The sequence below is a fragment of the Gopherus flavomarginatus genome, chromosome 4 (genome assembly GCF_025201925.1).
Source record: "Gopherus flavomarginatus isolate rGopFla2 chromosome 4, rGopFla2.mat.asm, whole genome shotgun sequence".
NCBI lineage: Eukaryota > Metazoa > Chordata > Testudines > Testudinidae > Gopherus > Gopherus flavomarginatus.
Window position 1 is genome coordinate 204020851 of NC_066620.1, and position 26773 is coordinate 204047623.

The window sequence follows — 26773 nt, forward strand, 5'->3', positions numbered from 1 at the left end:
TTTTTTAAGCCAATATAAGATATTTGCAGCACTTCTCTCTGTTTTATATTTCTCATACATACAGTTGCGAAAATACTTGCTTTAGGCAGCTATTATATAGCTGAATATGAGTAGTTTACATAACTGTCTGACTAGTGTGTCATGCAGAAAACTAAAGTGACAATTTTGTTTATGGACTAATAAAGTGAAATTAACATTTAAAAAACAACAAAAACCGGGAAGAGTAAACTTAAAATAAATCAACATTATAATTCCATCCACTGCTTCAACCTTGATCATCAATAGTGTCATAGTCAATAATAGCTAGACTTTTACAGCTAGATCTCTGCGAATGAGTGGAAATAGCAGTGGGCCAGACTCTGCCCTGGCTGCATGGTGGAACTCCTTTTGATGTCAGTAGAAGTTTAATGCATGAATCAAGTATAGTAAAAGGGCCTTGTTTATATAAAGTAGATTTAGAATTCCCTTGTGGCCCCATTTTTTTTAAGTTTAACATTGAAATTATGAACACACAAGAAGTCAAAAGAGTTAAAAATTAATATTTTGGTATGCAGTGACCCTTGCTGGCATCTTGATTTCTGTTTGTGATATGCGGAAACAGAAAGTGAATTTTCTGAGCCATTAAGAAAATGGTTATGGATGTAACACCTCTCATATTTAGTTAACAGTAGATCTTTCAGCTTAGAAGGATTTCTGTTCTCCTTATGTAATTAATGAAAGCGTTAAAGGCACAGTAGTAGGTTGGGTTGGAGCAGAAAGGATACTAACATTCATACTGTAGGAGAAAAGGGAAAACTTTTCAGAAATATCTTTAAGGGGAACAAGCATAAGTGTAAAGAAGGAGTGAGTAGGGATGCAAATAGGACAGCTCAATTGGGTTCAAGAATTTTTCCATCTCGCATTCCTCCATTTCTGATAGTAAAAGTATTAAAAAACCAAATTATGCATCACATAACTTGGTTGTGGGACATAATTGTCTGCAAGTACATTAAAGGTGTAAGAACATAAGAGTAAAAGGAACTATTTAAGGTGACACACACAGTTGAAATGAGGAATTTAAAAATGATGAAATCAAGAAAGGCACATTTCCTGACTCTGCAGTCTATAAGACATTGAAATAGTTTTCCAAAGAGACATTTTGGAAATCCTTCTGGCTGCTTTAGAAGCTTAGACATTTAAAGCTAGATAGGACGGAGCACTTGATCATGTATTGTAGGGAACAATAGTGCATTGCCAGGGGGCTTAGACAATGTTGGTCATTATCTGAAATGGAGGCAGAGCCCCTGCCAGGAATAACAGAATGCAGAAACTAAAAGTGGTATCAGATTACCTACTCCATCTCATTGCTGGTGCTGCATTGTTCCATATTATATATTTACTAATGTTACATCCAGTCTAGTGTTAGAAGTCTAAAATGAAGGAGTTTCCAATACACTCCTTAGAGACTGTTCCACACCCCAATATATTTCACTGTCCGGAAAATACAAAACCTAAAGTTTCCCTTCATTAATTTCATCCCATTACTCCTAGTTATACTTTCAGAATCACAGTGTAATAATTTCTCTCCTTCCTTAGTGTTTACACTCTTCAGATATGTATTGACTTCAATGGGACCCTCCCTTATTTAGTTGTCACTTAATCACACAAGAGAGAATGTTTGTTTGTTTTTCAGTTTGTGAGATGCAAATATTTACATCAGTTAACAACCACAAATTAAAACATAACTTACTGTTTACTCAGGAAGACTCTGAGAAACTCTTCAAAGCATAGAAGAAATTTCACACACACACAACCTGCTTTAGGCAGAATCCTGAATTAATAGATTCTGCCCAACTTAGAATGGTCCGTAAACACCCAGCTCCCCAGCACTAAGTTCACAAATAGGACTACATTTTCAAAAGTGACCAGTGATTTTGAGTGTGTCTGGTTTTGGTTGCCCAGCTTAAGACTCCTGAAAGTGGTCTTGGTAATTAGAAAACTTGTGTTCTCTTGTACCAATAGAAAACGGCTTCCATAGTTAAGGGCCTCTTGTCGAGAACTTCCTGCCTCCAACTTCAGAATTCAAGTTTTGGTGCCACAGAAATGGATGGATCAGTAAGGAGGGGTGATGTGTTGAATTTAACTTTTGGCACAGTTAAGACACAAAAGAAATTATTGCACATTAGAAGTCTATATACAACTGCTTCTGCCAGGTTATTAACACCTCTACAGCTAAAAGAGGAAGATACCTGTAACTTGCTGGAAGAAGCCATATTATAGCAAATATAATCTATATAAAGTAGAGTGCTGACACAGGCCTGGTAGTGTGCTGAAGGTGGTGACGTCTTGACAGGATTGCTATTATAGATAATAACGGATTTGGACAACAGAATAATAAAAGCCTCCAGGGATCTATATGTGTGTGTTATATAGGAGAATGTGATAAAACTGCCAGAAGCAAGCAATATCCATGTGGAATTATTACAGTATGAGTAGCCTGGAAATGAATTGGGTAGAACTTGCTAGCTTTTTATTTTGCTCCAGTAGAAAGAACCCCATTCTAAATATTTTGGGTGCAAGAAAAATATTTAACACTGACTAGTCCTTAGGAATGTTTCATAAGTTGGCACAAGGAGCAGACATGATTAGTATGGAAGTAGGGTACAAGCTTCTGAGAAAACGTATGTAGTCATAAATTCAATACTCTATTCTCAAAGTGGCTGTGTTGGTAAGGAAGTTTGAATACTCTTGCTGTCGGACATATAGCAAAATATAAATGTCGTGGAAAGATAATGCTTGCTGCCACTTTAAGAAGTTTCCCACTTGGAAGTTTACTAGATTATTGAGGAAAAGATCCACCTGTGCATAGGCATTTGTACAGGTTTTACCACCGTAGTATTTAGGTGTTTACAAGTATTAACACAATAAGCTCTTTCTAGGAAGTAATTTCTCTGTCCAACTGTAAGTGACTAGATCTGCTGCAATGATCACTGTGGGAACAGAACAGAGAAACTGGATGTCGTAACAGATTGGTAATGAACTATGAATCCCTGTACTTGTAGTCCACTTGTCCAAATCCTCCCACTTTGGAAGTGAATGCTAAATTTTCTATAGCGACACAAAGCTTAATTTTCCTTGGACTTTCAATTGTCGGGCCACCCCAGAAGAAAGACAGGAGGCAATGGATGTGATTTAATTAGGCCCCAACTTTATTCACTTAAAAGATCTGGAAGTACCCTGCAGTACCTCATGCAGTGCATCATCATTTCCTTAATCATTTCCACATAATCTCCAACCTGATCCCAACTATCCTATTGCTGGGCCTCTGCCATCCTCCCCTCATAAGAGAGTTAACATGGCTAAAGAAGGAGGGGGGTTGGCTCCCTGCTATACCAGGCATAGGATCCTCTAACCTCTCTTCCTCCGCTCCCTTAAAGGATGCTTTCCTTTAAACCCTTTCCGCATAATCCCCAGCCTGCTCACAGCCATCCTGTATGGGGGTTAAGGGGGCTAGAAAAGGAGGGGGTTGGCTCCTCGCTGTACCAGATGTACGAGCGCTGAACACCCATAGCTCAGGTCCTGTAAGGAATGTTTTCCTTTAAAACCTTTTCCAGTTCATTGTATCCTATAACCATATAACTTCCATAACGAGCACCTGCAGTGGACATCTGTCACAAGAAGGTGCAAGCAATTTAGATTGTCTGCCTCCTCCCCACCACCTATCAGGTTCCCAGATATTCCTTCCTTAATATCAGACAAAAATATATCTGCTCCCCAGTCAGATAAGTGAACCCCATCCTCCCTAAATAACTTGGGTCCCAGTAAGATATGTCCAGGGGAATAATTACAAATCCTCTTGGTCACCTATGGATTTGCCCACCTCCCTCTTCATATACCCTGAGCCTTATCCACCTGAAGAGACTTCATTACTCCCCGCCATACCCTCTATTGCAAACTCTGTTTAGCTTAAATAATTGTCGCCACTGGTAAAAATCCTAGATCTACATCAAACCCCTCTTAGCCTTGGTCATCAAGTCAACTCGTAAATCATTTTCGCCTACATTGTTTTTGTCAATGTGAAAAAGAATCATAGCCAGTGCCTGCTCCTGGGCTGCCAAAGAGTGTACAAGTGGCATGAGCTGGTCTCAGAGCATCCCTGTCCTTGAACCAGTCCCTTGTTCCCTTTAGAGTGCTCCTCCAGCCATGCCAACTCAGAGCTGCCTCACTGCTGAGCCCACCTGTGAACCTGAGGGCCAAAGGCACAATTCTGTGCCCATACATCCAGTCACCAATTCTGTGCTTGTTCATGTGATCCTGAAAGAAGGAATTAAATGCAAAGAGTTCAGCACATAAGCCACTGAATTATCCTCCTTAACAGGATAATTCATGCATCCGACGAAGTGGGTATTCACCCACGAAAGCTCAGGCTCCAATACATCTGTTAGTCTATAAAGTGCCACAGGACTCTTTGCTGCCTCCTTAACAGGGAGCTCCAAAATTGTGTGTGTTGAATGCCACCACTGATCATCTTGATTTATTGGGCTCTCATTCGTTGTGCAGTGGGTGTAACAATGCATTCCTGAACTGAGTCACCAGGGGAATCTCAACAATACATATTCTTTGGCATTGCCATGAACTGAAATTTTCTTCTCCACAGTAACTCCCTTCCCCATGAGGAAAAAGTGGCACCTACATGAAGCAAGTCTGTGCTGCTTTGACTGGGCAAATCGCAGCCTCCCCAAAGGTCTTGCCATCTGTTTCCAGCTCTTCCCCTCTCCTCCGTCTTCCTCTACCTCTGCTACTAGCTGTAAGGGTGGCGGGAGCCCTTAAAGGGGCAACAAACCCTTTTCTTCTAGCCAGCCAGACCTGGACCCACCCCATACAGTTGTGGTGCACTTATTCTGTACCTTTCACCAGCACTAAATTCCCACACAGGCCTAAATTATCAAAAAATGACTAGTGATTTTGAATGTGTCCAATTTTGGGTACCCAGCTTGAGCCACCTGAAAGAGGCCTGCTTTTCAGAGGATGGGTTCTCAGAACTTTCTGAAAATAAGGCATGTTTCAAGTATCTCAAGTTGAGCACCCAAAAACAGAGGTTATTCATAGTAGGGTACTCATAGTGTAAAAGGGAAATATTCTCTCCTGTTCGTGTTTGTTCAGGCAAGGAACTTTATCAGTTATATTATAGCATATATTATTGCAGGCAACATTTATCGCTATGTATGGGAGCAAAGGTTGCAGTATACCGTATTATTTGATTCCCACAGTTTACTACCCACTCATCTAAATCCTCAGTGCACAATTTCCTTTTGCTGGCTGAACTGAACCTCTGTATTTATTATTTCTCATTTAAAAAAATTGTTCCGAATATTATAAACTTTTATTTTAAAAAAATCAAAATTGAGATTTTAAACATATTTTCAAAAAAATATTTTAGCTTCAGAGTAGTGGAGCAGCACACAAACCTCTGTGGTCAGTATTAAACTCTTCGCTTCAGCAGTTTTGAAATATATACCAAGAATAAAATTGGCTCTTGCAAAATTCTGACTTATATCATCAAAGCTGAGACTCTGTCATTGTAATAGAGATCAAAGCAGTTTCTTGGACACATGTTTTAGCAAGTTAAAAAGAGACTGAATTATTTTTTTATTTTTTTGCAAATATATAAGATCACTTTGGCCCATATCTTGCAATGAGCTCTGACGCAGAACTCATTGCAAAGTCAGAGCCTTTACGTTTTTATAACTCTTCACCTTTCAAGTTGCACAACCTTACTTTAGTGATAACTTTGTGCCCTCTTAAATATTTTTATTAAAGAAAGTTAATTAGGGATTGGAAAATGATGAAGAGGACGGGTCACTAATAAAAAGCGACCTGGACCACTTGGTAGGCTGGGCACAAGCAAATATATGTTTCAGTACAACCAAATGTAAGGTCCTATATCTTGGAATAAAGAATGTGGGCCATATATACAGAATTGTATCCTGGGAGGCAGTGACTCTAAAAAAAAGACTTGGGGGGGTCATGGTTGATAATCAGCTGAACATGAACGCCCAGAACAACACTTTGGCCAAAAGGGCTAATACAATTCATGGATGCATAAACAGGGGAATCTCAAGCAGGAGTAGGGAGATTGTATTACCTCTGTGTTTGGCACTGGTCTAGCCACTGCTGGAGTGTAGTGTCCAGTTCTGGTGTCCACAATTCAAGAAGGATTTTGATAACTTGGAGAGGGTTCCGAGAAGAGCCATGACAACAATTAAAGGATTGGAACGCATGACTTATAGTGATAGACTCAAGGAGCTCAATCTATTTAGCTTAACAAAGAGAAGGTTAAGGGGTGATTTGCTTAGTCTATAGGTACCTACATAGGGAACAAAAATTTCATAATGTGCTCTTCAAAATAGCAGACAAAGGTATAACAAAATCTAATGCCTGGAATTTGAAGCTAGACAAATGTAAATTAGAAATGAGATGCAGCTTTCTAATAGTAAGGGTAAATTAACCATGGGAACAGCGTGCTTGGGATAGTGGTAGATTCTCAGTCACTGACAATTTTTAAATCGAGATTTGATCCTTTCTAAAGGATATGCTCAAGTTCAACCACAGCTATTGGACATGAGCATCCTATGGTCTCTTTTATGCAGGAGGTCAGACTAGATGATCGTCTAGATTGTCCCTTCTGGCCTTAAAATTCATAGGAAACTTTGAGTTATAGTTTATGAAGTAATGCAGTAGAACTTTCACTATTCTGTGTTCCATAAATGGTCAGTCTGCATGTCCACATACAGAGCAGATGGCTTACCAAATGTGAATTTGAGAGGTCCTGGTGTATGGCTTTCATGTAACATAATTTACAAAATGTGCAATAATACATTTTGGGGAGTTAGTTTGGGAATAATAAGGTTCATTGTTTGTTTATTCATGCTGACTTATGTGGCAGATTCTGATCTTGCTTACTTCTGATTTTGTGTTACTCTCAGAAGATCCACAATTGTCCATGTACAGTGACTAAATACTAATAAATTAGATTTTGGGCCAAATGCACAGTTGGTGTAAATCAGTGTAATTCCTTCAAGTTGATGGAACTGTGCCAATTTATACTAGCTGAAGTTGTGGTCCATTGTTTCCATGTAGTGCAGTGTTCAATATATCTGCTCTGTACACATCTCACATATTGAGAACAAAACCTGTTAAAACACCACCTTAATTGCAGTAGTGGAAATAACAAGTTATTTCCATTCTTTGGATGTCATTGGCACATTTCCATTTTGTCAACATAATTAAGATTTATTAATATTAATCTGGTAAGTACCATAACTTTACCTAGTGGAAAAATAAAATAAGAAGAGATCATGAGAACATTTTTTTCAATATCTGTTTTGATTTTAACACTTTATATTGTTGTGAAATGTTATAAAAATGTGTCTTTATGTTATTAGCCTGTTAAAAAAACAATCAGCAACATATGCTAGTTACCCTGATTTTTCTCAGTCTATTTATGGGGATGTTTTATCAAAATGGCTCTTAAAAGTTATAAAGATGTAATACTCTCCTAAATTAGGTCATAAATGCCTAATTTGGAAAACTAATACATTTTATTATTTTTCAAGTATGGGATTATATATATTAAAATATGCAGCTGTTACGAAGTCTGGCTTCAGTATAACAAACATATTGCATAATTAAATCTGTTAGTGTCTTTGTGTATATATACAGTTTTTATACACACACACACACACACACACACACACACTCACACACACACACACACACACGATTTCTGCATTTAGATGACTAATGAACACTTGTCCAATATTACTTTGGAATAACATGGCTTAATTTTTTAAAAAATGAATATTTACAAAAGATTGAATATACAGCTAAACATTGTAGCCTGATTTATAAACTGCATGCATCCAGTTAGGGCTGGCCCTAGACCATACGACACCTCAGGCGAGGAGCGTCTTCGATGCCTTCCCCACCATTTGTTAAACTTTTGAATACCTTATTTTTTATTGCATGTGTAGCCCATTTCATTACTTTGATGCACGATTTGCATGCATGGTTTATCCATGTCATAAGACAATAAATTTGCATGCTAGCGTCTCTAAATCTGTATTTATTCATGCCATATATAAGCAAATAAAAAAATTCATTTAATCGAAGTTTTTATAGAAACTTTTTAATTTTAAGAATAACTAAAGTGTACTAACATCAAGAAATTGAACTATGTGCCAGTATTGGGCAAACCAGTATTAAATAGTGTTACAATAGGTGACAGCTTTAGTATGTTAACCCTAATCCTGTAGTCCAAAAATCCCTTTTCTCACCTTTGCCCTTGTAAACTGAAGCACAGTGTCAGAGAGATCCAGAGACTGGCCAATGGCATTTTCAAGCAATAAAATAGCAAACAATGTCAGTCTCCTATGGCCATCGTTGATCGAAGACATGTTTTAATGAACCTGAGCTTTGAAAAGCTGCGCTGACCGCTCATGACTGTAACTGTCAGCATGAGCAGTCTCTTCAAAGCTATCCACACCTTAGAAAAAGTGCACTTCAGCTCTGCATCATGAGTGAATTGGAGAACTTGGAGCGAAGAATACCCGTGCTGCAAAACGTGATGGATGTTGTCCAATTTGACAGAAAGGTCTTTATAATTAACATCCGAACAGTCCCCATATGTCAGCATCCAGTGAAGGTCTGTACAGTTGTTCAAGAGTGTTTTCCTGTTTGCCACCAGCTTACTAAGGTCATACTGGAAAAAAACCAGGTCTTTTCATGGTGCTGCATTTGTCCAGACTTTTTTATGATGGACACTCAAGCAGTGCCAACAACGGAGCAAAAAATCCTCCTCCTTGAATTTTTCTACCGAGTTTCCCCATCACGTCATCTCTGCCCTCATAACCAAACAGTTTTTTCTTCTGATGAATACGAGTTTCCTTGAGGACAGGCTCAAGTCCTACGTTTTCCACCATTTCTTTGACAACAGTGATGGGCATCTTCAAATCCATTGTTTCTATAGGTCACAACAAAATCAAGCCAATAGTATTCTATTCATCAAAGTAATAGTGGTCATAATGTCCATCCACTGAGTTTGTAGTGCCTTGCTTACAATGTTTACTTGAAACAGCATATCATGCCAAATTGAAGTCAGTGATCTGGTTTGCCAGGCTTTGTGCCTCATGTCGGACTCCAGCTTCGGCTTTACTCAACTGCTCTAGTTCCATCAGGGCATTTTAAACCTCAGACATTTGGTACCTCTCTGGCCTTATGCTGTCAATGCGGCTCTCCCAGCGAGTGTCACTTAGTGGCTTCACAGTCAGATCTGTCACATTGTCCATGAGGATTTTCCACCTGATAGTTGATGCTGAAAACAGGACCTATATCCTTTGCAGTACTCCAAAGAGAGATACTGAATCTAAAGAAGATGACGCTGCGTCTGGCACAACCAGGTTGAGGGAATGGCAGCCAGAAGGCATGAAGAAATCTCTTGGATTCAGCGCAAGGATCCTGGATGCCACTGTTTTTTCCCTTCATGTTTGTGACATTGTTGCTTGGCCACGGCAATCCTGAAACCTTATTTTATTTTCATTCAAAATGTTCATACGCAGTTCTGTTAGGCCTTTTCCGGTTGAGTCATCCACAGACCAGAAACAGATAAAGTGTTCCTTTACTTGGATAGAGCCATTATCATCATCAACAAAACTTACTGTAAATAACATCTTTTCACTGTGACTAATGTCAGACATGTCGTCCATTATTACAGCATAGTCCTTTAAAACTCTATGGTAATCTTCCCAATTTATATGTTTAGGTAAAGGAGTAAAGATTTTTATTCGTAGTGGGGAAACAGAAGATCAGTCCCACACTTGTAGGAAATCCTGTCCATTACAACACATGGAGTTTCCTTGTTTTGTCGAAAATGTTGTAGATATACTCTTTTAAAAATAAAGTAATATGAAGAGTCTATCTTAAACCAACAAAAGCAAGAAAATTCAGCGTCAAAATTTTCAGTCCATCACAAGCACATCTTGTCAGGATCAGTATGTAATGAATATGGCCCTGATCCTGGTGGGTGCAGAGAAACCCCTGTTGATTGATTTTTTTTAATTGATTTGTATTGATGCTCCATGTGGGCTCATGGGTACATCTGCCTATATGAGCTTCCAGAATCAGAGCCTATATAAAGCAATCTTTGGGATGTTTGCTGTGGTACTTAGTTAATTATTAGTATGCTGATTACGTTTCTTTCTCCACATAGTCTGACAATATGATCTTAATCTAGCTGCAGAAACTTTCCTGCCTGTGGCAATTTATTGCCCAAAAGTGTGTGAGGTGCTTTACAGAAACACACAAAAAGATGAGGTCTCTGTCCCAAAGAGTTTACTGTCAACTGGGCTTGTGTCTTTTTTAGGTAGACTATATATAATTTCATGTGATTTTACTTTTTGTAAATAGCACCTAGATGTTAACAAGATAGGATCTCAAAAAAAATAAAAAAATAAATACAATTGTAACATTTCCTCCATATAGGCAGTCTCAGTGCATATATCAATAAGCATCCACAATGGCTTATTTGGAGGAAAGATGTAGTTAGCTATGTTTATATAGAGTGTGAATTGTTAAAATATCATGAACAAACTAACGGCATTTGTAATGACATTGAAGCTGATTTGATATCCGTGTTTGTGATGGAAGAGAAAGAGTGATAAAAATGAGAGGGGGAAATCAGTAATTCTTAAAATCTTCCATTGATCTATTAGTGGGCTTCTTATGACATTAATGTAATGTCAGTGATTTCACTTCATATTTCAGGAGATACTTCTGTTGATTTCAGATAAATAAATATAAGTTTTGTGGGATTTATTATTTCAAATGTTAAATGCATTCAAGCAGTTTGAGACACTTAAACCCAAAAGTTAACTGGTCTGAATGTTCTTTTGAGACAATAAAATACTATGGAAGGTTTCTTTACATCAAAGGGAGCTGTATCCACACACATCCATTTCTAGCCCCAGAGTTTTCTCCGTATCCACAGAGTCACCTTCAATTTAGCCTTTAAGTTATTTATGTTTAGAAATAGATCTGAGTTGCCAAGTTTGGATCCAGAGTTTCACCATGTTTTGATGTGTTTTAGAGTTGGGTTTTCACATCCATAACCAAATTTGCATTGAATTTTGGGGTGCTGGGGTGTTATGTTCCAGTTAAGAAGTTTGCAAAAATGCAGCAGAACCCTGGTCCAGGTATTGCTAAGCTTTTGGGACTGTTTGATGCAAGTCTTGAATTAAATAGCATGGGCCTAAATCTCCATAATGGTCTCTCATTTCAATCTTCATTTGCTTTTGGTATACTCATCGGGAGGATTGGATGGCTTTCTACTCTTCCTACCCTTCTCATACAATCCTAGCAAGACTGACCCTATCCACAATATGGTTATGGTCGAAACCATGGTCTAGTGCATTTTTCTTGATCAGTGTGAACAGTTTTTTGTTCTGCTTTTTTCCTGACAAGCATGCCAGAGACTACATATTAAGCTAGTCTAACATGGTTTAATTAACTTAGGCTACGTCTTCACTACCCGCCATATTGGTGGGTAGCAATTGATTGCTCAGGGATCGATATATCGCGTCTCATCTAGACACGATATATCGATCCCCAAACACGCTTATATCGATTCTGGAACTCCACCAACCCGAACGGAGTTGCGGAGTCGACATGGGGAGCCGCAGACATCAATCCCGCACCGTGAGGACGGTGAGTAATTCGATCTTAGATACTTTGACTTCAGCTATGTTATTCACGTAGCTGAAGTTGCGTATCTGAGATCGATTTTCCCCTGTAGTGTAGACCAGCCCCTAGTTGGTCATAGCAGCTGTGTTGTCTACCACCTGAGGTAGGTAGGGCTTTTGTCAGGAATCTCAATCCATCATCATTTGATCTCAGTATACAGTTAAGATAAAAATGTTATAAAAATAAGCTATATTGCCTGTGAACTTAATCTTTGGTGGATCTGCCATTTAAAGGTCATGCTTTTTCTGGCTGTCACATTATACAAATGCTTAGTAAATTGTGAGTCACTGGGCCTCACTCAAACTAATCAGATTCTATGAAGACAGCATAAAATATGCTGTGAAGTGGCTTCAGCTCCAAAGATCAGCAGTCAATTGTGAGTGTCAAACAATGCTCAAATCAGGAATTTGTGTATCTGAAAAGATCAATATTGTGTAAAACTCAGATCAGTTGAAAGCCTCTCCAGTGTTTTTCTGAGGGAGTTTCATAACAAACTGTTGCTTTCAGTGGGTGGATGTGCCTGTTGCTTCACTGCAGCCTGATAAGCTATCTTATGGCCCACCCCTTGTTGAGGCTCATTTCTTAATTTAGCTTACCGTTAAAATATCCATAACAAAACGTAGGCAGAGTGAAACTCGGTAAACAGGTTTTTTATGGCTCCAAGGTCATTTTTTCAGATAGCTTCTCATGACGAATTCTTCAAATCCAAATTGCTTGTTATGTTCATTTTGCTTCTCTTTCATCTAAGCATTGACTTTCAGGCATTAACACTTCAGCTGTGGATATTTTTCTAGGCCTAAATTTGGCAGATTGACTTTTTCCTCCCTGATGAAGATAGAAGGAGTATTTCCAAATCTGTCAGTGGTCCCACTGCACCCTTTGCTATGGGCAACCCCTGCAGCAAAAAAGAGCTAGTTGTGGCTCCTTCTAGCACCTGGGACTGACACTCCTGGGACTGCCAGAGGAGAATGCTTAAGAGAAAATTGAGGCAGTCCCTGGTGCCCAGGTCCGAATATATTGCTGCCGGGCAGCAGTAGACCAGACCTTTAATCAGCAGCATTCTCAGTGTACTGCCAAGTCTTTTGTCACTCTACAAAGTGCATAACTGTTCTTAAACATTTTTTTTGAACAATGTGTTTTCCAGTTTATATGGTGTATAAGAGCATTTGGGTCATAGTTCAGGAACTTACTTTCTTCTGTTGTTTTCAGAGATTTATCGTCCCCTTATTCAGTAATGTGAACTCTTGTCTTTTAAGTACAGTATTGTGGAGAGGGGTTGTATGACAAAGTTATTCTATTTACAAAGGTATATTCCACATTTGAAATGGTTTAAAAAACATTTTAGGGCAGTTATTTTAATAATAATTATTTTTAATAATTGGGGATATACCTATCTCCTAGAACTGGAAGGGACCTTGAAAGATCATTGAATCCAGCCCCCTGCCTTCACTAGCAGGACCAAGTACTGATTTTTGCCACAGATCCCTAAGTGGCCCCCTCAAGGATTGAATTCTCAACCCTGGGTTTAGCAGGCCAATACTCAAACCACTGAGCTATCCCTCCCCCACAGGCTGACTTGTTTGACAACTGGATTGATAATCAAGGGAGGTCAGTAATCAGTCTGGAGGGGATTTAGGTAATTAACCACAGTTTTTCAGAAAGTACTAGTTAGTGCATTTACACTAGAAGGTATTATGATACAGTCAATAAAATGAAGAAGTGACCAAACAACAGTATCTAAGGGTTTGTTATTTTCTAACCTAAGAATAGGATGATATATATTATATCACTGTGATGACATAGACCTGGCTCCAGTATGTAAGGTATTGTATATATCTTTTCATATTTAATGACAATACTAATAATGCGTGTAATCACCATCATCGGCGTGTTGTGTTCAGGTTCTTGTACTGTGGCATCTGAGTGCCTGTTAAAGAGACACCATCACTTTGAAATCTAGCAGGTTTAAAAAAATGTAGTAACGTGCCACTGAGTCCCTTTGTCAGTTTTGCAGTCCTATTTTCCAGAAATGTTTCTTTTCCCTTTTGCATATGAAAGACCTGCACAAAGAGGAAACTCACTGTGCAGGGGAAAAAGTGAACTTTACTGTATAAAAAATTCTGTCAAATGACAAAGTATGCAATTGGGGGGGAGGGGAGATAAATATTTTTCCTCTAACTTTAAACTGCAGTTATTTTAGGTGGCCACTTATAACAATAGGCGGTAAAAGGTTTTTAATCTAGAAGCCTAATTTTTAAATTGATTTTTGTCTGTCATATACATAAATATTTTGAAAATTGTGGATAGAATGCATATTATATTTTTCTGAACAAATAATATGCATTTTAAAATGGATTTTAAACTATTTAGCTGCTAAAAACTGCATACCATTAGTGCACTAAAATACATATGTAACAGGGTTAAAAATGATTTGTTATAAAAACAAAGGCCTAAATACAAATTTACACAAGCCTCAGTATGTATTTACTTGAGAAACATGCATGCAAATATAGATTTATATAGAGAAGAATAGCAGTGTGGTCTGCCAGGTGAATAATGGGCACCAGGAAATGGCTTCAGAATTCTGGGCACAACTGAAGATTTCTGATTTTATTTTTATAATTTCTATTGTAAAAATGTCCAAAGGTCCCAGTCAGGACTAGAACCCCATTAAGCTAGGACAGAATTCCCAAACTTGAGACGCCGCTTGTGTAGGGAAGGTCCCTGGCCGGCCGGGACGGTTTGTTTAGCAGCCCCGTCCACAGGTCCAGCTGATCATGGCTCCCACTGGCTGCAGTTCGCTGCTCCAGGCCAATGGGAGCTGTGGGAAACGGTGCGGGCCGTGGGACGTACTGGCCACCTCTTCCAGCAGCTCCCATTGACCTGGAGCAGCGAACTGCAGCCAATGGGAGCCGCGATCAGCCGGACCTGTGGACGTGGCAGGTAAACAAACCGGCCCAGCCCGCCAAGGGCTTTCCCTAAACAAGCAGCGTCCCAAGTTTGGGAAATGCTGAGCTAGGCAATGTATCAACACACAGGACCTCTTCCAAAGCCTTTCTTCAGTGGGCCTTGACTCAAGCCCATAATGAGAAGATCCCTACCTTGAAGAGTTTACGGTATAATTTATTATACGGTGTAATGAAGAGGAAAGGAAAAGAAAAGACAAGTGGAAAATGAGAATAGTTGGTAAGATCATGCAGTGACACAGGCTAGCTGCTTGTGTAACTTTATGATTCCAAATAGTTAAATTATATGAATTTTCAGTGCCCTGATACCTACCCATTCACAGCTGGCAGTTTCCTAGTGGTAGAAGAGGGTATTGAAGAAAGATTTGAGGGCCAAATAGTGCCTTCACGGACTAATCTGGGAGTGTGAGGGATAAGATGGAGGAAGGTGCAAAGTGATCAAATGAAATGAAAGGGATCAGGGAGAAATATATTCAGATATAGAGGTAGATAAGTAGGGAGCAGCAGAGTCATGGAGGGCCATAATCGATGAGGGCAAGAAGCTTGGATTTGATGCGCTGCGGAAAAGGGAAACCACTGAGAGTTTCAAAGGACGGGGAGACATTGTGACAGGGCCACAATGACAGGCAAAGGAAACAATCCCAACAGCTTCATTTTTTGGAATGGATTAGGTGGATGGTGGGATGCTCATGCTGGAGATGTTGGGTTAGGGTTTCAGCAGTATGGACAGAGAAAAGCCTGGATTTTAGAATTTTTTTAGGGGAAGGTCTGGCAATATTTGGACAGGGCAGGAGAGAGGGAGAAGTCAAAGATGCCATGTAATATGCAGGCCTGGTAACAGTCTGGATGGTAGTCTTGTCAATAGTAACACTGCTCTCTGGTTGGGTTTGGGAGGAAAGTTTGGGAGCTGTTTTAGCCAGATTAAGCTTATTGTGAAAGAATTGGTATGTCTGTTTAAAAAAAAAAACAAAATCACTAAATATGAAACTGTTCACTATATACTCACAGAAGCCTAAGGGAGAATTTACCTGGCTGCCCAGCTTAGCTCTAGGGAGAGCTCTTTGGGATCTCTCAGATACTGAAATGTAATACATTTAATTGTTAATGGAATTTGTATTTATGAAAAGACACTTAGCATGTTTAAAAAATGGTTTTAACCTTTAAAGTTCTTCTTCGAGTGCTTGCTCATGTCAGTTCCACTCTAGGTGTGCATGCGCCCACTTGTGCGGCCATCAGAGGTTTTTGTCTTAGTGGTATCCATAGGGTCGGCTGTAGCACCCTCTTGAGTGCCATGCCCATTCATCGGTATAATAGGCACCACCGGCCTTATACCCTCTCAGTTCCTTCTTACCGCCCATGGTGGTTAGTCAGAGCGCCTTTCCCTTGCCTTGCAAGGACTAGCGGTTTAGCTAGTATAGTCCCCAGAGGGGACTTCGCCCCACGCAAGGCATGCTCCAGTCTCTGGGTTTTAAGCCCTGCTCTGACTGTAACAGACCTTGTTAGTGACCCCCATACTTGTTACTGACCCCCATAGTAGCTGCCTCACATGATTGGGGGAATCAGGTGTGAAGGAGAAGTGTCGCATCTGTAAGAACTTTCATCCCAGAACTCAGAAAAAGCAAGACATCCATTTGAGGGCCTTCCTTATGGAGGCTGCCCTTCACCTAGCATCTCAGGCTTCCTGGCCAGACTCTGCCCCAAGCACCACAGCCTCAGTGCACAGCACAGACCCGGCACCGGGCTCTGCACAGCACCACTCTCCATCATCAGTGTCTAAGAAGAGGTCGAAGAAGAGTGACTCCCTGGCACCAAGCAAGAAGGGCAAAGGATTCCAGTCCACACTGGAGCTACATGGAGAACGCACCCCGAATGCTGCCCTCTAGCCTCCTGAAAGATCCCCCTCCCCCACTCCAGAGAGCGCTAGGGGGCCCAGACTGATGACAATGCTGATGCCTTCCCAGGCTCTCCCGATGCCCAGAGAGCAGAGGCCTCTACCAGTGCAGCGCATGTACCACAGGTCACAGCAAAGGCTCCCAGTGAGGACAAGCCAGCTGTAAAGACCCTCCAGAGGGTGGCAAGTGATGCTGGTCTCCGGAGATAACACAGCGATCCCCATCTCCACGCCACAGGTCTCTGCGGGACGTCCTATATCGCTTGCACCATGCTCACGGTCTCTGCATTCTCGACACAGGTTTCCTAGAGGAAGGTACTGGTCACCGTACCACCGGCACCAATCATCCTTCCGCTGGCTGTCTCCTCGGCACAGATCCCCATGGTAGGAGCAGTCTCTGTCACGGTACCAATCCCCCCGGCACTGATCCTCCTACTCGAGGCACCGGTCTCCTGTGGCAATGGTTAGCCATGAAACACAAGCTTTGACGGTCCCTCCATGGTCACTGGAAGGTATTTCCTCCGATTCGGAAAGGGAATTCAACCCTTCACTAGGGTAAATGGGCATCTGAGGTTGTGTCAATCTCAGCAATGCTGTCATGGCAGTAAGGCAAGTGGCTGGCACATTGCCCTACTGGAGTGTGTGGGGCATGTCTGTGATGCCCATTCCTCAGTCAGTCCATTCCTCAGCTGCCGCCTCAGAGCAGCAACCAATGGCTCCGGTGGCACCAAGCTCAGTGCGCCTGGCACACTCAGAGGCTGGGATAGAGGAGCAAATGCCCACCCCGAAACCCTCTTTCCCCATGGGGAATGATCATTCGGGGCCTCCCCTGGTGGCTCAGTTTTCATCCTCATCCCCAGATGAGGTGGTGGTGGGCCCCTCCCGCTCCATTCTAATGGATAATTTCAAAGAACATGGGGCCCTGATTCGGAAGGTGGCTGCAAACTTGGGCTTGAAAGTTGAGGAGATGGCTGAACAGGCAAACACTCTGTTCAATGTGCTCTTGGCCGCTACCAGTACACAATGAGGTCCTAAAAACAGCAAAATCCCTTTGGCAAACTCCTTCTTTCATCCCTCCTGCAAGCAAGAGGGCCGAAAAAAGTATTTCATCCTGATCAAAGGGTTCAAATATCTGTATACTCACCTTCCTCTGAGCTTGCTGGTTGTCTTGTTGGCCAATGAGAAGTACAGACAATGGCAAACCAGTGTGACCCCCAAGGATAATAAGGCCATGAGGCTGGACCTTTTGGAGAGAAAGATTTATTCGACGGCCAGCCTTTAGTTCCAGATGGCCAATCACCATGCCTTCTTGGGGAGGTACAACTTCAACTTATGGAACTCCCTCCGTAAGTTCAAGGACTCACTGTACCAGGACTTGGCCCTGGAATTCGGGGCACTGGTGGAGGTGGGTCTGACGGCTGTAAAGTCCTCCTTCCAGATGGCATAGGTTGCGGCCAATTTAGCAGCTAGGGTGGTCACGGTGGTGGTCATGAGGCGCAGCTCCTGGTTTCAGACCACTGTCCTGTTCCAGGAGGTGCAGGCCTCGATCCAGAATCTTCCCTTTGATGGGAATGGTCTCTTTGCAGAACATATTGATGTGAGGCTGCACGGACTGAAGGACAGTTGGGTCACCCTTTGCTTGTTGGTTCTGCATACGCCGCAGTTGGTGAGGAAGCAGTTCTGGCCACCCTTGCTGCCAAGCCTTGGCAGCCTTGATGGTGGCATGCAAGATAAAGGGATGGAGACACAAGTTTTAGTTGTCGCTGCCCTTCCTCCTCCCACTCCCCTGCACAACCTGCCCCGCCAAAGCCTCATGGGGGCCCAAAACGCTCGCTTTGAGGGTGCACTCGAGTGACATCCCAGTCAATTCCCCAGATTCGCCTCATTCTTTCCTCAACCATCCCTACCTTTCAGACTGGTTACAGGTCACCTTGGAATACTGGGTGCTAGAGATAGTATCTCAGAGCTACACCCTGCAATTCTCAGTTGCTTCCCCTCTACCCCCCCCTTCCCTGTCCCTCTTCAGGGACCTTTCTCACGAGCAACTTCTTATTCAGAAGGTCAAGAACCTCATGCAGCTGGGGGCAGTGAATGATGTCCCCTGGGACATGAGGGGAAAAGGGTTCTAGTCTCATTATTTCCTATCCCAAAAGGGAAAGGGGATCTAAAACCCATTCTGGACCTGTGGTGCCTCAACAAATCTCTCAAAAAGTTGAAGTTCCGCATGGTCTCCCTGGCCTCTCCCTGGATCCGGGTAATTGGTACAATGCCCTCGATCTGAAGGACACTTATTCCCATATCTCCATCTTCCAAGATCAGAGACAATTCCTCCATTTTGTGGTGGGCAGTCACCATTTCCAGTTCATGGCACTCCCCTTGGGTCTCTTGTCTGCCCCGAGGGAGTTTACAAACTGTATGGCACCAGTGGCTGCTTACCTCAGGCGTAGAGGGGTTCAGGTCTAACCATATCTCGATGCTTGGCTCATCAAGGGCAGATCTTGGGATCAGGTGCAAAGGAGCCTCAATCTGGTTCTTTCCTCCTGCCGTGACCTGAGCCTGTTGATAAATGAAAAGAAATCAACCTTAAGGCCGGTGCAACAAATAGAGTTCATTGGGGCGGTTCCCAACTCCACATGAGCCAGAGCCTTCCTTTCGGAGACGCGTTTCCAGGCCATGTCGGACCTGATCTCCCATGTGAATAACTATCCACTCACCACTGCTCACATCTGCTTGCAGTTGTTAGGCCACATGGTCACATGAATGTATGTGGTCCAGCATGCCTGGCATCATGTCCAGCCACTGCAAGTGTGGTTGGTGTCAGTCTACATCCCCAACAGATACAATCTAGACCAGATATCAGGGTGCTGTTCACATCCAGTCATCCCTGGATTGGTGGCTGAGCCCCAAATTGGTGTTGGAGGGAGTTCCCTTTGCAGCCACGGCCCCGTTGCTGATCCTGGTTTCTGATGCCTCAGACCAGAGCTGGGGAGCCCACCTGATCAAGCTCAGCATGCAAGGCCGCCGGTCGTGTTACAATCTGTCCCTCCAATATAAACATCAGGGAGCTCAAGCGGTTCACCTGGCCTGCTAAGCTTTCCTGCCTCACATGAAGAGTAGAACGGTGCAGGTCCTGAAAGACAATGCCGTAGTGATGTATTACATCAACAGACAGAGCGGGGTCAGGTCATTGGCCCTTTGCCAAGAAGCTCTCCACCTTTGGAGTTTCTGTGTGGCATGCCGTCCATCTGGTTGCCACGAATCTGCCCGGGGCCAAGAACGTGGTAGCAGATTGCCTCATCAGGATCTTCTTGTCTTGCTACGAGTGGTTGCTCCACCCAGAGGTGGTCAGCGTGATCTTCTGGAGGTGAAGGACTCCACAGGTGGACGTGTTCACATCCCGTCCAGCGAGGAAATGCCACATGTTCTGCTAGTTCTGGGAATTAGACAGGGGCTCCCTGTCAGATGCCTTCTGCACCGGTGGTTGGGGGCTCTGATATACATCTTCCCACCATTGCCACTAATCCACAAGTCCTTATGAAGACCAAATAAGACAAGGCAAATGTAATCCTGATAGCTCCTGTGTGGCCTCAGCAGCACTGGTTCGGCATGCTGATGGAATTTTTGGTAGCTGCCCTGTCTGGCTGGACCTGCTGTCCAAAAACCACAGCAGTCTTCTGCATCCCAACCTGGTAGCACTGCACTTGACAGCATGGCTTCTGCATGGTTAAATATGGAAGAACGGGAATGCTCGGCCCGGGTCCAACAATTCTTTTTGGGAAGCAGAAAGCCCTCCACCAGAGCAACCTATCTGGCCAAGTGGAAGATGTTCATGGGCTGGGCCTTGGACTGTGGTGTCCGGGCTGAGCAGACATTGCTGCGGGCTATCCTCGACTATCTTCTGCATGTCAAGTTCTGGGGTTGTCCTTGTCGTCGATCAAAGTCCACTTGGCTGCTGTTTCGGCCTCCTCAAAGACCTTGCAGGCAAGACGTAATGGGTGGGTGAAATGAACTAAGTGAGGGTGGAGGGCTATGGGGCAACAAAATAATAGGATGTTCCCATATTTGATTCAGTTGCAGGTTGTCATCTACTAATTGTATGGTGTTATTATTATTACCTGGTCTTTCTTCTCCCTTCCCCCTCATTTTTGGCTGTTTATGTCCTTTGGTGGTTCAGTCACATCTGACTTTACACACTGAGTTATTTGGGATAGGAAGCAGATAACTTGTTTCTTTGAAGAGCCTCATGCACTTTTGAGAATTCAGAGATAATAAATAATTAGAATAGTGAATGGAGCATGATGAGCAAGGTCACTCTTTGACCAGAGGAAAGTGAGGAGGGAGAAGAAACGATGAAACAAAATCCAGCACATTAGTTGCCATGGCCAAATATTTGTCAATTAAGTCCTTCAGGAAGAAAAAGAGTAGCCTGTCTAATGAAACTGAAGATAGTCTCGTTAGCCATATAAATGGCTAATATTTTTTAATCTTGTTAAGCTTTTGGCCTCAATAATCTCCAGTAGTAATGAGTTCCCCAGACTAATTATGGATTAAATTAAAAAGTTTCCTTTTACCAGTTTAAATGTGTTGCCCTTCAATTTCATTGACTGTCCTTTTTCTCCCTATTATTCATTTCTTCTCCACACTGAACAGTCCTGATCTTTTCTCTCTCCACAGGGAAGTCACCCAAGGCCTCTCTTCCTTTCCTTAATACCTTCTATTTCTGCTATATTATTTTTGATAGTGATCTAACTGAACAAAGTATTCCAGGCATGAAATGGTTATTTAGTCAAGTGACGGACACATGAGTGTATGTGTTTTTAAATCTTTCCACCTGCTTGTTTTCATCAGTTTGATTCATAAACAAAAAACAAATTAGAACAGTTCCAGATATTAAATTCAATATTATGTCTGCGTCCCTGTAGGCAATTTGGCTCAAAATAGCAGTCGGGCCATTCTGATACACAAGGACGGGAGGCAGAGTTTAATGTTTCATTGCTTTTCTAAGGGTTTGCGTCAGAGAAAATAGTTAGGTTTTCAGGAATTGAAGGCCTTTTCTCCTCTTTAGTGGAGCAGTACCTTATCAGCACATAAACACAGCCTTACCAGCATCACATGGGTACCTGGTTTGCCTCTTATCCCACTCCACCAATAAAGAAAAAGTTCACATGTGGACAGAATGATAATTGACTGCCTTGGCAAATAGTGTACACATTTTGACTGCCGTTATTTTCCAAATTAAATAAGCCATTCAAGTAGGAAATTCTTTTTCCAGTTATTTGGGCTGAGATTTTTCAAAGGAGCTGTAACGGTGCATAGACTCACCCGGCGGCACCTCCTGCTGGTCTCTTCTGGGAATTAGCTCTGCCAGCCTTGGAGCCCCTCTGCAGGCTGGTATCCCACTGGCGCTTGGCCCCCGTGTCCCTCCCCGGACTCTGGTGCCCTGTTTTCTGGGGTGCTGCCCCCAGCAGTACACCACTCAGTCTCAGGGTCTCCCCTCCGCAGGGAACCCCCACCCACTATCCCCACTTTGCCACAGTCATATGTTACTGCCAGTCACCAACTAGCCCCTGTGCCCTGGGGCAGACTGCAGTGTCAGCCACTCCTCATAGGCAAGGTTGGGTCTGGACCTGCTGCCTTGCTCTGCAACCTAGTGCCTCTATCGGGCCTTGGACAAGGCCCTGCAGCCTGGGGAGTTGCCAGCCTGGAGCTCCCGAGCCCCTCTGGCCTTTCCCCAGCCCTGCCTCACTCTAGGCACCCTGAGCTTCCCAGCAGCCAGACCCCTGCCTTCAGAGAGAGACTGTCTGTGCTTCTGGCCCCCTGCCCTCTTATAAGGGCCTGCTAGGCCCAGATTGAGCCAACTTCGGCCTGATTGGGGCGTGGCCCCCAGCTGAGGTTGCTTTCCCCAATCAGCCTAGGCTTGCTGCTTTCCTAGCAGCAGTCCTCTCCCAGGGCTGATTTCAAGCCCTTCAGGGTAGGAGCAGGTGACCATCCTGCTACAGGAGCCTATGGGGTTTGGACACCTAATTCTCTTTGAATCCTTTGAAAATCAGCCTCCAAGACTGGGATTTTCAGAGCTGCCGAGCACCTGCAGCTCCCCTTACATTCATATGGAGTTATAGAATCATAGAATAAGGATTGAACTCACAACCCTGGGTTTAGCAGGCCAATGCTCAAACCACTGAGCTTCTGACAGTCAGGTACCTTAATGTTTAACTGAGTTGTGTTACAATATGATACTACATTGAAGCCTGCATGGATGCTAACATCTCTTTGCCATATTGAAATAGTAAAGTGAGTCTGAGGGGGTTGTATGATGTTCACTTCCATTAGTGTCTAGAGCAGATTGATATTTTACTTATTTAAACAGCCTTACTTGGCATTAAAATCAGTAAAGCTCTAAAACATGAGGAGTTGGCACAATTTTAAATGCAAAACCTTTGACAGCTTCTTTGAGTAGTGTCCCTTTGGATGCTCCATTGTAAGTGCGCTTGCATCCCTGCACAGCTGATCGGAGATCTTTGGTAGCAATGTCTGCTCTGCCCACACATGTGCTGTCCCTGTCATAAACGGATAGTTAAGAGTTAATGGAGCAGAAGTACTTCATATCTCTTTTGCCTGCAAAGGGTTAACAAGATCAGTGAGCCAGGCTGTCACCTGACCAGAGGACCAGTCAGGAGACAGGATACTTTCAAATCTTGAGGGAGGGAAGTTTGTGTGTGTGCTGTTAGTTTTTGGTGGTTGTTCACTCTGGGGCTCAGAGGGACCAGACATGCAACCAGGTTTCTCTCCAATCTCCCTGATACAGGTTCTTATAGATCCAGAATAGTAAGTACTAGGTAGATAAAGCGAGTTAGGCTTATGTTTGTTTTCTTTATTTGCAAATGTGTATTTGGCTGGAAGGATTTTACTTTGTACTTGTATACTTAGGCTGGGAGGGTATTTCCAGTGCCTATAGCTGAAAGACCCTGTAACATATTCCATCTTAAATTTACAAAGATAATTTTTACTGTTTTTTCTTTCTTTAATTAAAAGCTTTTCTTGTTTAAGAACCTGATTGTTTTTTTTATTCTGGTGAGACCCCAGGGGACTGGGTCTGGATTCACCAGGGAATTGGTGGGGAGAAAGGAGGGAAGGGGGAGAGAGAGGTTAATTTCTCTCTGTGTTAAGATTACTTTCTCTCTCGAGAGTCTGGGAGGGGGAGAGAGAAGGAGGAGGGAAGGTGAATTTTCCTCTCTGTTTTAAGTTTCAAGGAGTTTGAATCACAGTGATCTTCCAGGTTACCCAAGGAGGGGAAGCCTGAGAGAGGCAACAGTGAGGGAAAGGGTTTACTTTCCTTGTGTTAAGATCCAGAGGGACTGGGTCTTGGGGGTCCCTGGCAAGGTTGTGGGGGGACCAGAGTGTACCAGGCAGTGGAATTCCTCGTTGATGGCAGCGCTACAAGTACTAAGCTGGTAATTGAGCTTAGAGGAATTCATGCTGGTACCCTATCTTTTGGAAGCTAAGGTTCAAAGTGGGGAATTATACCATGACAGTCCCCCTTCATGCTCTGCCATGAGGCTAACCAGCACACAGGGGTGAACCTTCCCCCCCTAGTTCCTTCTCAACTGCCTCTGGCTAGAGATGGAGCTATTAGCAGTCCGTTCATCAGATCATTATCTCTCTCTCTCTTAGCATTTCAATAGCCTGAAACTCCTGACCTTCTCCTGCACCCCAACCCCCTGCCCTAGCCCTGATCCTCCTTCCTGCCTTCCTAACCCCTCAGTCCCAGCCTGGAGCACCCTCCTGCACCCCAAAGCCCGTATCCCCAGCCAGAGCCTGCATCCCAACCCCCCAATTTCATGAGCATTCATGGCCCACCATACAATTTCCATACGCAGATGTGGGCCTCAGGCCAAGAAGTTTTCCCACCCCTGCTCTAGAACCATCCAAATAACGTTTAATAATTGCCATAAAGCACTCTCATTGTGAAGGTTGTGTCTCACTAATTCACAAACAGTGACTTTGAGAACATTAGACCTTCAGCTGTGCTTTTAATACCACAGTATGTCTGAATTAATTTCACTCAGTTTCCCCATTGCCATGTCGTATTGCTTGCTGCAATTTTTTCTAGTGGTTAAGATGGGTCCATCAGTCAGAACTTCTGGTTTCTCCACTACTACTGGCTTGTCATATGACCTTGTCCAAGTTACATCCCTTTTTCATCTGGCTGTACGATGGGAATATTATTTATCTTCTTCAAAGGACATTGGAAGGATTGATGTTTAAAATTCGCTTTGAGATCCTTTAATGAAAAGCATGTGGCTCACCAGGGTAAGTGCCCTGGCTGGCCGGGCCAGTTTGTTTACTTTCTGCGTCCGCAGATTCGGCTGATCCCAGGCCAATAAGATCTGCAGGAAGCGGCTTGGGCCAAGGGATGTGCGAGCCGCCACCCCCCACGACCCCTCTTGGCTTGGGACTGTGAACCATGGCCAGTGAGAGCCACGATTGGCCGAACCTGCAGATGTGGCAAGTAAACAATCTGTCCCAGTCCACCAGAGGGGCTTATCCTGGTGGGCCGCAGGGCCAAAGGTTGCCGATCCCTGCTTTAGTGTGATCTGTTTCCTTGCCTTATACTCATCATAATTAAGACATTATCCAAAACTTCTATTTGACTATTAGAGATATATTTTATAGGCTCAATAACATTTTCGCGTAACTCATTTTGTATTTTGCTACTGTATGCATCAAATGAAGTCATAGCACTTGGTTTGTGACATCAAAGTCTATTGCTATGAGAATGTGTGTGAGCAAATAATGATTTAGAGGAAAAAGAAGAGGTAAGTTTTAATGCAGAACATTTTTATTTACATTTGTGTTTTAATAACTAGCTTAATTTTGGAAGAAGTCAGGAAAATAGTGAAAAGATAAATGTACTTATGTTTCAGTATTATGATTTTTCACCAAGTACAATTACGTATTAAAGAAAAACAACCTTGAATTTCAAACAAGACTCTAAGGGAGCTATTGGCATTTCCAACCAACACATTTGTCAGAATTCTTTCTTTTTCTTTCTTTATTTCTTTCCCTTCCCCTAAGTCCTTCTATGGTTCTGTTAAGCGCTAAGCTCATTACCTACACATTTTGAATGGTATAGTGAGATATCTTTATTACAAAACCGTTCTGTGTATTTTAGTAGTCTGGATATAGCACTCTTCTGACAGAAAATGCCCAGTAATGAAGGTGAAGCTTAGACATTATTTATTCCAAATACTGGATCTTTCCATCTGAAAGTTTATAGAGGCTGAAAAACTGTTGAATTTGGAGATTTGCAAATAAAAATAAAAAGCACATCTCTGAAAATGTTCCCTCCTAGAAAACAAGTCCTATTCCCCCTTGTGAGCATTATGCTTGTGTAACACTACATTGGTAGGTAAGGCATTTCTGTCATGGATACCCTTACTAATAGAGACACAGTATCACCCTCTTCTGGAGTGAAACAACTAAAACGTTCTGAGTCCATGCTGGGTACTTTGAGAACAGACTGTCAGTTGTGTTGAATTATGTGGAATATTTTTGTGTCTGTTACCTAGTCCACTTTTTAGGCTGCAGCAGCTTAAAGTTAGAGCTGTGCAAACTTTGTGCCCAAATCCAAATTAAGCTTGGCAAGCTTCCAGAAAAGGTTGGAGCTGGCAAATTTAAATAATTTTCGACTCAGAGCTATTTTTTCTGGGTTTTCTGTCATCACATATGAATTAAAACCAAGGAAAAACCTGTTTCTAACTGATTTAACCTCTTTTTGCCTCCTGCCTTGGTCAAGTGTCTTTTGTCTTTTATGTGTGGTTGTTCTCTAAAGACAAGCTATGTAGGCATTCCTTGTGGAATTGTCCAGCATGTAGGATATATGGAAAGGTACATTTTGCCTATTTAATAAAATACAACTTGTAAAAACATCTATGTTAGGGATTTATGGAATGCCAAATGTCATATGTCTAGGCACCAGTAATAAAAAAAATACAGTTTGCTGAAACATGTTAAACTGATTTTATGAGCTTTGCCATTTTTGGTTTTCAAGTTGAGCTATTTGTACATTTAGGCTCCAAATACAAATTTATACAAATAACTTACATACCAAAATATTCAGTGTGTTATAGTTGTGACATGA

The 26773-nt window shown here is 42.5% G+C and overlaps 1 protein-coding gene across 13 annotated transcripts in view; it reads left to right on the top strand.

Moving 5' to 3' along the window:
* Window positions 1-26773, top strand: part of SUPT3H (SPT3 homolog, SAGA and STAGA complex component) — a 524342-nt gene that overhangs the window by 424693 nt on the left and 72876 nt on the right. The window lies entirely within an intron of this gene.